This window comes from Amia ocellicauda, chromosome 10, assembly GCF_036373705.1.
Source record: "Amia ocellicauda isolate fAmiCal2 chromosome 10, fAmiCal2.hap1, whole genome shotgun sequence".
Taxonomy (NCBI): domain Eukaryota; kingdom Metazoa; phylum Chordata; class Actinopteri; order Amiiformes; family Amiidae; genus Amia; species Amia ocellicauda.
Window position 1 is genome coordinate 43504906 of NC_089859.1, and position 9900 is coordinate 43514805.

General features: G+C 38.8%; 1 non-coding gene across 1 annotated transcript; it reads left to right on the top strand.

The window, feature by feature from the left end:
* Positions 1-6453: 6453 nt before the first annotated feature.
* On the top strand, positions 6454-6568 carry LOC136762273 (U5 spliceosomal RNA). Its single transcript, XR_010820479.1, has one exon. It is a non-coding gene; the product is annotated as a U5 spliceosomal RNA (small nuclear RNA).
* The last annotated feature ends 3332 nt before the right edge of the window (positions 6569-9900 follow it).

The following is a 9900-nucleotide window of genomic DNA, read 5'->3' on the forward strand; positions in this document are numbered from 1 at the left end:
TGATCTGGACTCTGGGATACTTAGCAACCTTGTCAAATTTGCAGATGATACTAAAATAGGTGGCTTAGCAGATACAATCTTGGCAGCACATGCTATTCAGAGGAACTTAGATAAATTCAGTTGTGGGCTGACACCTGGCAAATGAAATTCAATGTGGACAAGTGCAAGGTAATACATGCAGTAAAACAAAAATGTCCACTATAATTACACTATGGGAGGTACAGATCTAGATGAAGTAATGCATGAGAAAGACCTAGGAATCTATGTGGATTCACTTTCTCCATCCAAACAATGTGGGGAAGCAATACAAAAGGCATACAGAATGCTAGGGTATATCGTCAAAAGTGTAGAATTTAAGTAATGTTAAGACTGTACAATGCGCTAGACCTCATCTGGAATACTGTGTACAGTTCTGGGCACCACACTTCAAGAAGGATATTGCTGCTTTAGAGACAGTTCAGAGGAGAGCAACCAGACTTATTCCAGGTCTGAAGGGAAAGTCCTACTCGGAGAGACTGAGGGAACTGAACCTTTTCACCCTGGAACAGAGGAGATTACGTGGGGACTTGATCCAAGTCTTCAAAATCATGAAAGGTTCCTCAAACCAGAGGAGCTTTTCCAGATCAGCAGGGACACACGCACCAGGGGACAACAAATGGAAATTGGGCTTCAAGGCATTCAAGATGGAAAGTGGTAGAAGCTGAAAGTTTGGGAACATTTAAAAATAGACTGGATAGGATCCATGGATCACTTAGATATTAATGGACACCAAACGAGCATGATGGGTCGAATGGCCTCCTCTCGTTTGTAAACTTTCTTATGTTCTTATGTTCTTATGAATGTTCCCTAAGCATATTTCAAATGTTCCCTAATTTATGTTACAAATGTGCCTTAGCACCTCTCTCTCTCTCTCTCTCTCTCTCTCTCTCTGTCTCAATTCAGTGCATTTGTATTGTCAAAGCAATTGGACATGCATACATACATACATACATACATATATATGGAAAATAAACAATATGTGTACATCTCTGCATTAATGGTGCCCTAACAGATGTGCAAGTTACATGACAGACAGACAGACAGACACTCACACACACTTTCACACACACACACACACACACACTTTCACAGACAGACAGACAGACAGACAGACACACACACACACACACACACTTGTATACCTGACACGTATAGAAGACTGGATAGGGAGATATAAATAGCAATGGGGAGACTCTTGTACTTGGTGTGGCTCTATCCATATAGTGGGGCCAGCAGCCACTTAGCAGGTGTAGCAATAGAAGCTCAGCCTGGGGAGACTGGATTTAGCATTTCCTCTCCATTTTGATAAGTATCCTTAATCATTTCTGCAAAATACTTCTATGATACCTATGTATGTTTTTTACTTGTACTATATTATACTATCAAGTATCAGTGTACACATACAATGTGACCTGTTACATTAATACAGAGGCCACGGAAGGCCAGATCACTAATAGCCACTGTCCCCTGATATTACACTTTTTTACAATCACTTTGGCACTCATTTCAGAACCTTGATGTCATTTTTCAAAACTCTAGACACTAAACTCACACCCGATGATCAAAATGCACATTTTTCAAAACTCTAACACTTTTTTACAATTGCTTGGATACAATACACATCAACCTCAGATCATTTGTTCATTGAACTAAAATGACACAACTTAACATCAAAGTATTACCATTTCAAAATGCAATTCACACATTACATCTGAGATCACTGTCTATTCATTTCATTACAAAGATCTAACTATCAATTGATACAGCTGCTCAAAATGATAAGTGACTGTTGCATTACTCTTAATTCATAGTTTTATGGAAACTGACAAACAATATTCCATGTTTCGATCATGAAAGTTTCAGGATAATGAGATCCATTGACACCAATAACCGAGGAGCATGAACCAGTTGGACTACATTATCTATGGATGTAATATTTCATCATCATTCATCATCATGTAGCACTTTTCCACACCATGTTTTCAGTGTGGAAGGAAAGTTAGAAATTCTTTCTCTAATACCTGTTTTTCTCTCTTGTATACTTAAGAAAGATAAGGTCAAGCTAGAAGGTCAGGCCAGAAGGTAGTTTGATTTCTGCTTGTTATTTACGATGAGAATCTTGGAGACAATGTCAAACAGTATGATTGAAGTGCCTGCTCCCTAATCCATGTGTTGATCTATGAACTCTGTCCTATAATGATATAAATTCTGCTTAGCTAACTTTTAAGATAACATAGTAATGACTTTCTGATTATAACCAGCTCTTTGATTTTTGTGTATAAAAGCTCTGACTGTTAAAATGAAGGCAGAGCGACTTTGGGATCTTCTTGAGTCACTGTTCCTCTCCACGCTGCGTGTATTAAAGGCATTGCAACTAACGCTCCAACCTGGTTGAAGATGATTGTTCTTCCACATCAGATTTGACATTACTGTATGTATGCAGGCCCTTGTAATTGCTTTTCCAATACTGCCAACTGGTTATTGATGATTGATTTCACATTGTGGTACGAGTATCGAGTGAAATGAGTGCTATCCACCCGAGCAACACAGTGATAACATGGAGCCGGCAGGTCATCCAGGTCACAATAGAGGTCAAGCAGTGGGAGGAGGAAGACGTGGTGGTCAAAGGAATGGAAGGGGACATGCACCCCTTCTGAGAGGTGGTCGTGGGCCTCGTCATAGAGGAGGGCTTAGGCCTCACCAGAGAGGCAGCCATGGGCCTCATTTGAGAGGTGTTGGGGGAACGTGGTAGAGGACAAGGCCACGGACCAGACAGCGGCAGCAACAGCAAATAGTGTCCAGTGAAATCCGAGAAATAGTTGTAGAACATGTTGTAAATCATGGCATGACCATGACTGAGGCAGCTACAATGATTCAATCAAACCTCAGAATCAACTCAGGATCAACTGTGGCCTCAATCATCAGAAATGTCCGTACTGAGAAGCGGCAAGTCTTCAGCATGCACTAAACATTAGGCTACTCTCAATTGTCAAATGACTGTATACTGCATACCAATGTGTAGCACAGAGTATAGTGTGCCTTTTGAAAGAAATGCAGACAGAGTGAAGCAGCTGATGACTGAGTATGTTCAGGTATGTTCAGTTTCAAGATGCCTCTTGTGAAAAATGGTTGTGAGAACCTGAACCTGAACACAGGGCTGATGGAAATTTAGAAGTACAGTAATCAATCCTTTGTTTTGCTTTTTACACTAAGCCAGGTGAGGAACACTGCAGTTGACATTTTACTGTAGTTTTGTTCGTTTTTGTAGCTAATTATTTTTGCATGGATTCAAAGAAACCTATGGTGTGATTTGATTGTATTGCATCAATACATTTCAGATTTTGTTCAATGATTCCACTGTGTCTGTAGTATTCTCTCTACTAGTCCTTTTACAGTGATGTATTTATGTGTAGTACCATAATGAAACATGTATCACATATTTTGTACTACAATATTTAATGATTGTACGAACAACTACACAGTGAAACTATCGGTATCTTCTGTGTTACTATGTTACTATGGTATTTCATGATAAATGAGTTATTTGAACCAACAAGTCTGCAAGTGCTAGGTTTCTATAAAGATATGAATGCACAATGCAATGTTTTGAACATTGGACAGCCTGTGTTACAAGTGATGACCGTTTTGAGTTTTGTGTCTAGAGTTTTGAAAAATGACATCAAGGTTCTGAAATTAGTGACAAAGTGATTGTAAAAAACTGTATATTCATCCTATTTAATGTGCTCTTTTAAAATGTACTTTTCTTTTTTATGTTGCCATTTCTGTTCTACCAATGTTTCAGTTGTTAGCCAAAGATTGACAGAGTACATCTCATACACACAGGCCAGACAGCAAAGATTTCTTTTTGAAATTCAATTACAAATGCTGCATGAACTCATCAAAACGATTAGAGCTCCTGAAAGCAATATAACTAACTCACTCTACAGCATCTCATTAGCAGTGAAAAGAAACCAAGAAAGTTGGGACAGTCGACTGTTTACCACTATGTAACATCACCTTTTCTTTTAATAACACTTATTAAGCACTTGGGCACTGAAGACACCACTTGGTTAAGTTTAGCAAGCGGGATTTTCCCCCATTCATCCATTATGCATTTCCTCAGCTGCGCAACTGCACAGGGCCTTCGTTGTCTTAATTTGCACTTCATAGTGCGCCACACATTCTCAATTCGGAGACAGGTCAGGACTGCAGGCAGGCCATGCTAGCACCCGCACTCTCTGCCTATGCAACCATGCGCTTGAAATCTGGGCAGAATGTGGTTTGGCGTTATCCTGCTGAAAAATGCAGGTACGTCCCTGGAAAAGATGATGTCTGGATGGCAGCATATGTTGCTCCAAAATGTGTACATCTCTTTCTGCAAAAATGGTGCCCTCACAGATGTGCGAGTTACATGACAGACACTCATACACACTGTCACACCCATACACACACAAACACACACTTTCACAGACAGACACACGCACACACACACACACACACACACACACTTTCACAGACAGACAGACAGACACACACACTTTCACACACAATCACTTTCACAGACAGACACACACACACACTTTCACACAGAGACAGACACACACACACTTACATACATACATACATACATACATACAGTGAGGGAAAAAAGTATTTGATCCCCTGCTGATTTTGTACGTTTGCCCACTGACAAAGAAATGATCAGTCTATAATTTTAATGGTAGGTGTATTTTAGCAGTGAGAGACAGAATAACAACAAGAAAATCCAGAAAAACGCATTTCAAAAAAGTTATAAATTGATTTGCATGTTAATGAGGGAAATAAGTATTTGATCCCCTATCAATCAGCAAGATTTCTGGCTCCCAGGTGTCTTTCATACAGGTAACGAGCTGAGATTAGGAGCACTCTCTTAAAGGGAGTGCTCCTAATCTCAGCTCGTTACCTGTATAAAAGACACTTGTCCACAGAAGCAATCAATCAATCAGATTCCAAACTCTCCACCATGGCCAAAGAGCTGTCCAAGGATGTCAGGGACAAGATTGTAGACCTACACAAGACTGGAATGGGCTACAAGACCATCACCAAGCAGCTTGGTGAGAAGGTGACAACAGTTGGTGCGATTATTCGCAAATGGAAGAAACACAAAATAACTGTCAGTCTCCCTCAGTCTGGGGCTCCATGCAAGATCTCACCTCGTGGAGTTTCAATGATCATGAGAACGGTGAGGAATCAGCCCAGAACTACATGGGAGGATCTTGTTAATGATCTCAAGGTAGCTGGGACCATAGTCACCAAGAAAACAATTGGTAACACACTACGCCATGAAGGACTGAAATCCTGCAGCGCCCGCAAGGTCCCCCTGCTCAAGAAAGCACATGTACAGGCCCGTCTGAAGTTTGCCAATGAACATCTGAATGATTCAGAGGAGAACTGGGTGAAAGTGGTCTCAGATGAGACCAAAATCAAGCTCTTTGCCATCAACTCAACTCGCCGTGTTTGGAGGAGGAGGAATGACCCCAAGAACACCATTCCCACCATCAAACATGGAGGTGGAAACATTATGCTTTGGGGCTGTTTTTCTGCTAAGGGGACAGGACAACTGCACCGCATCAAAGGGACGATGGACGGGGCCATGTACCGTCAAATCATGGGTGAGAACCCTAAGCCAGGGCATTGAAAATGGGTCAAATACTTATTTCCCTCATTAACATGCAAATCAATTTTATAACTTTTTTGAAATGCATTTTTCTGGATTTTCTTGTTGTTATTCTGTCTCTCACTGCTAAAATACACCTACCATTAAAATTATAGACTGATCATTTCTTTGTCAGTGGGCAAACGTACAAAATCAGCAGGGGATCAATTACTTTTTTCCCCCACTGTACATACATATATATGGAAAAGAAACATTACAAGTATAAATCACAATAAGATGTAATAAAGTACAGATAAACAAAGTGTAATAAAATGTGATCTGTTTGAAAATGCAGGGACGTCACTGGAAAAGATGATGTCTGGATGGCAGCATATGTTGCTCCAAAATGTGTACATCTCTTCTGCAAAAATGGTGCCCTCACAGATGTGCGAGTTACATGACAGACAGACAGACAGACACTCACACACACTGTCACACCCACACACACACTTTCACAGAGAGACATATACACACACACACACACACACACACACACACTATCACACAGAGACAGGCACACACACGTACAGACACACACACTAACTTTCACACAGAGACAGACACACACACACACACACACACACATACATACATACATATGGAAAAGAAACAATACTTTTATAAATCACAATAAGATGTAATAAAGTACAGAAAAACTAAATGTAAGAAAATGTGATCTTTAATACACACAAATATGTATGGCTGGTCGGATGCGTCTTGGACTCGGGTTCCTCTTCATTACGTATAACGCTTTTGCCTTTTGCTAAAGCTTTCCGTGGAGGGGATCGTGGGTGAGTTTGTACCATTCTTGGGGGGCTCTGCCTTGTTGGGGCGGAGCTGTGATCCAGGTGAACAGCAGATCGGACATAGGTGGGCATGTGGGCAGAGGAGTAGGAAGGCCGGTCAAGCAAATAAGCTTGCTAAGGTACGCAGCAGCAGCAAGCAGCCCCCCCATCCAGCCAGCCAGCCAGTCTGGCTGGCAGTGACTGAGTGGTTGACAGACGGCAAGCAACGGAATGTACGTGCTCTGTGATGTCATCGCTGAGCTGGCTGGCTGGCTGGCTCTGTGTGTGTGTGTGTCTGTGTCTGTCTGTTTTTCTGTTTGTCAGTCTGTCTGTCTGTCTGTCTCTCTCTCTCTCTCTCTCTCTCAATTCAATTCATTTGTATTGTCAAAGCAATTGGACATACATACATACATACATACATATATGTAGCGTAAGGTACACTTATACATTTCAATTAAAGAAGTGAATTCATAGTATCACCTTATCACGAATCCTGGAGTCTTGTAGAACTCAATTTCTGTAATAATTGGACGCAGACACCAATTCCAAAGATATAAATTGTCAAATTTATTTAAAAACAAAGACTAAATGTAGCACTACACTAATTATACAAAAGGGAAAAACTAATTAAAATTCAACTCTAGATCAACAAATCAAAGACAAATCACTTCCGTGACCAAATCAAAGACCATGGGATCCCATAGGATAACACACAAATCGTTAAACAAAAAAGGTTATAAACACATTGACTACAATACCGGTTAGTAATTCTAGGAATCACTAAGAAACAGTTGAAAGTGCTAAATTGCAGTTTCAGAAGATGAAAAAAAACTGTAACTGATGGGATATGTAGTACTTTATACTCGAGTGGTCTATGCGATTACACCCTGTTGGTGTTATTAAGAACGCCAAGTACCAGAATGCAGAGCGGGACTGTTTTTTGTGCCGTGACTTGTCGGGCGAAAAAGGCGCAGAAAAAACGGACGAGAAGGTGAAGGTAGTATGGCGGTGATGCACGCGTTGGTGAAGTGGGAAAGCGGGGTCGACAAAGACTCTTACAGCGTGATTCCCACTGCTTGCTTTCGCAATTTTGATTTATTCAGCATTGCTGATGATGACGAAGAGACGACTCGAAACTTCAGAGCAGAGTGGAGAGACACGAACAAACCTCCAAAAGGTGGATGGCCTGTCCATGAAGCGCAGATCATTATGACTGGTAACAATGTTTATTTAAAAAAAAAACATTAAAGTCTTTACATGCTATTTGATATATACAATCACAGTATATTTGAAATGAATGTTTAAGTTATTAATGTGTTGTACGTCTAACATACTCTTATAACATGGTAGGTGGTGGTGAGGGCGCTAAAAACTCGTCATACTTGACTGGCATTTGTAAGAACGATTTATTGTGTGTTGTGCTTTACAATAAAATCCCCCAAATCACAAAATAAATTAAACCTGATATAATTTAACTTCAGTTTTGATTCAGTGTTGGCTGTTCATCTTAATTTGTATGGTCAAAGCACAGTATTTTTATGACAAATAAATATAATCCCCAAATATCTGTGGACATAATGCAGGGTTTTATTTATTTTATTTTTATTTTAGGAAAAGAAGGCAAACTAAGAAGAAAACTTAATGACCTAACAAAAATGCCCTCTCCTAAAATGAAGAGAGTACCTAAACCAAACAAAAAACTTCAAATTTCAGATGATAGTGACCTTGATGAACCACAGTTACCGGTGAGATAATTACTGCAAATATTAAATAAATGTATTGCAGGATTGTTTTTTTTTTTAATCATTTTCATATATATATATATATATATATATATATATATATATATTCATTTTAAACTCTTTTCCTCTCTGAATACAGCACAAAATAAGAAAGAAAACCGATGGAGCTTCAAGAATTAGATCCCGTCATATTCTACAGACATTTAAAGAGTCCAGTGAAGTTGAGCTACAGCAAAAAGTTAAGCAGCTCGAAAAGGAAAACACTTAAAAAGACTTAAAAATGAAAACCAATGTCTTCGAAACCGTATGGTTGATGGTAAGTTTTTTATTTATAGCAAATAATTCCATACCTTGATAAATGTTATTCTTCAGTAATTTAGATTCCAGAGTAATGTATTATAGTTGATCATACTGAAGTAATCTAGAACCACAATACAGACTCTTAATGTGCACTGTCTAATAGTTTAATAATACTGATTATTAAATAAAGTTTTTCAACATAACTTCATAATCCTACATTAATGACTATATGCATTACATTAGACCTGGTAATTCTTGTATTTTATCTTTTTTATATTTTTCGTAGCTAATGTTAATGACCCACAAAAAGGTCAGTTTGCCAATAACATAGAGCAAGTCTCTCAAGTATAATTGCAGGCATTGATGGTTTTGTTTTCACTTTGTATTAAATATATTATTAGAAATGATTATCATTTAATACTAAGGTTTTTTTCTCCAGAGATTCCAGACCTTTTGGACAATCTGAAAAAAATTGTAACAAAAGCCACATTTATCAGCAATGAAGACAAAAGTGTGTCACCATCAAGTGGTTCTGACAGCCCCACAGCAAATTGTTCTGAATCTGACAAAGAATCACCAAAACAGGTATAACACTCTTGGTCTACAATATTACAAAGACAAGGTAAAAATATATATATTGAAAACAAATATTGGTTGTAAACAATCTAATGATGCTACATTATCAGTTATATTCATAGTTATAGTTGATAATAAGAATGTAATTGAATTATGGGTGTCACAGATTCACTGACTTTATTATGTCTGTAAATTAATAAACTTAGAATTGAGACATACTGTGGTCTTTAATAACACATTTCTGTAACAAAATCACAGCCTTACTGATAATGTATTCCACTTAACATAATATAAGAATAGTTTGGGGATAAACTTGTTTTTTATTTACCATTGTCTTTTAGGTGGAAATATTCCCAGGCACTGGAGTTTACATTGACAAACTGTCCTGGATCCTTGCAGAGAGGTGCAGCACGAATACGTCATATGCAAGAACCCTGACGGTTGCTGTCTTTGACTTTCCAACATTATTAAAGAGCAATCTTCGTGGTGGTGGCAGCAAGAGAGATCCAACTTCGGAGAAAAAGACACCTCTGGATCGCTTAAAGGTGGAAGCCATATATGGTATGTAAATGCTGTTGTACAAAATTTCTAACTCTCCTTTTTAACTGTATAGAACACAAAGGGTTAGCATTTGAAATGTTCCTTTGGCCTTTGTTTTAGTTTCAGAGACTAGAGTTAATTTATTAATAAATAATAATACCTTACATGTAGCAGCTGGAAAGATCCCGAAGTGCTCTACAGACTCACTTCACCCACCACCCTC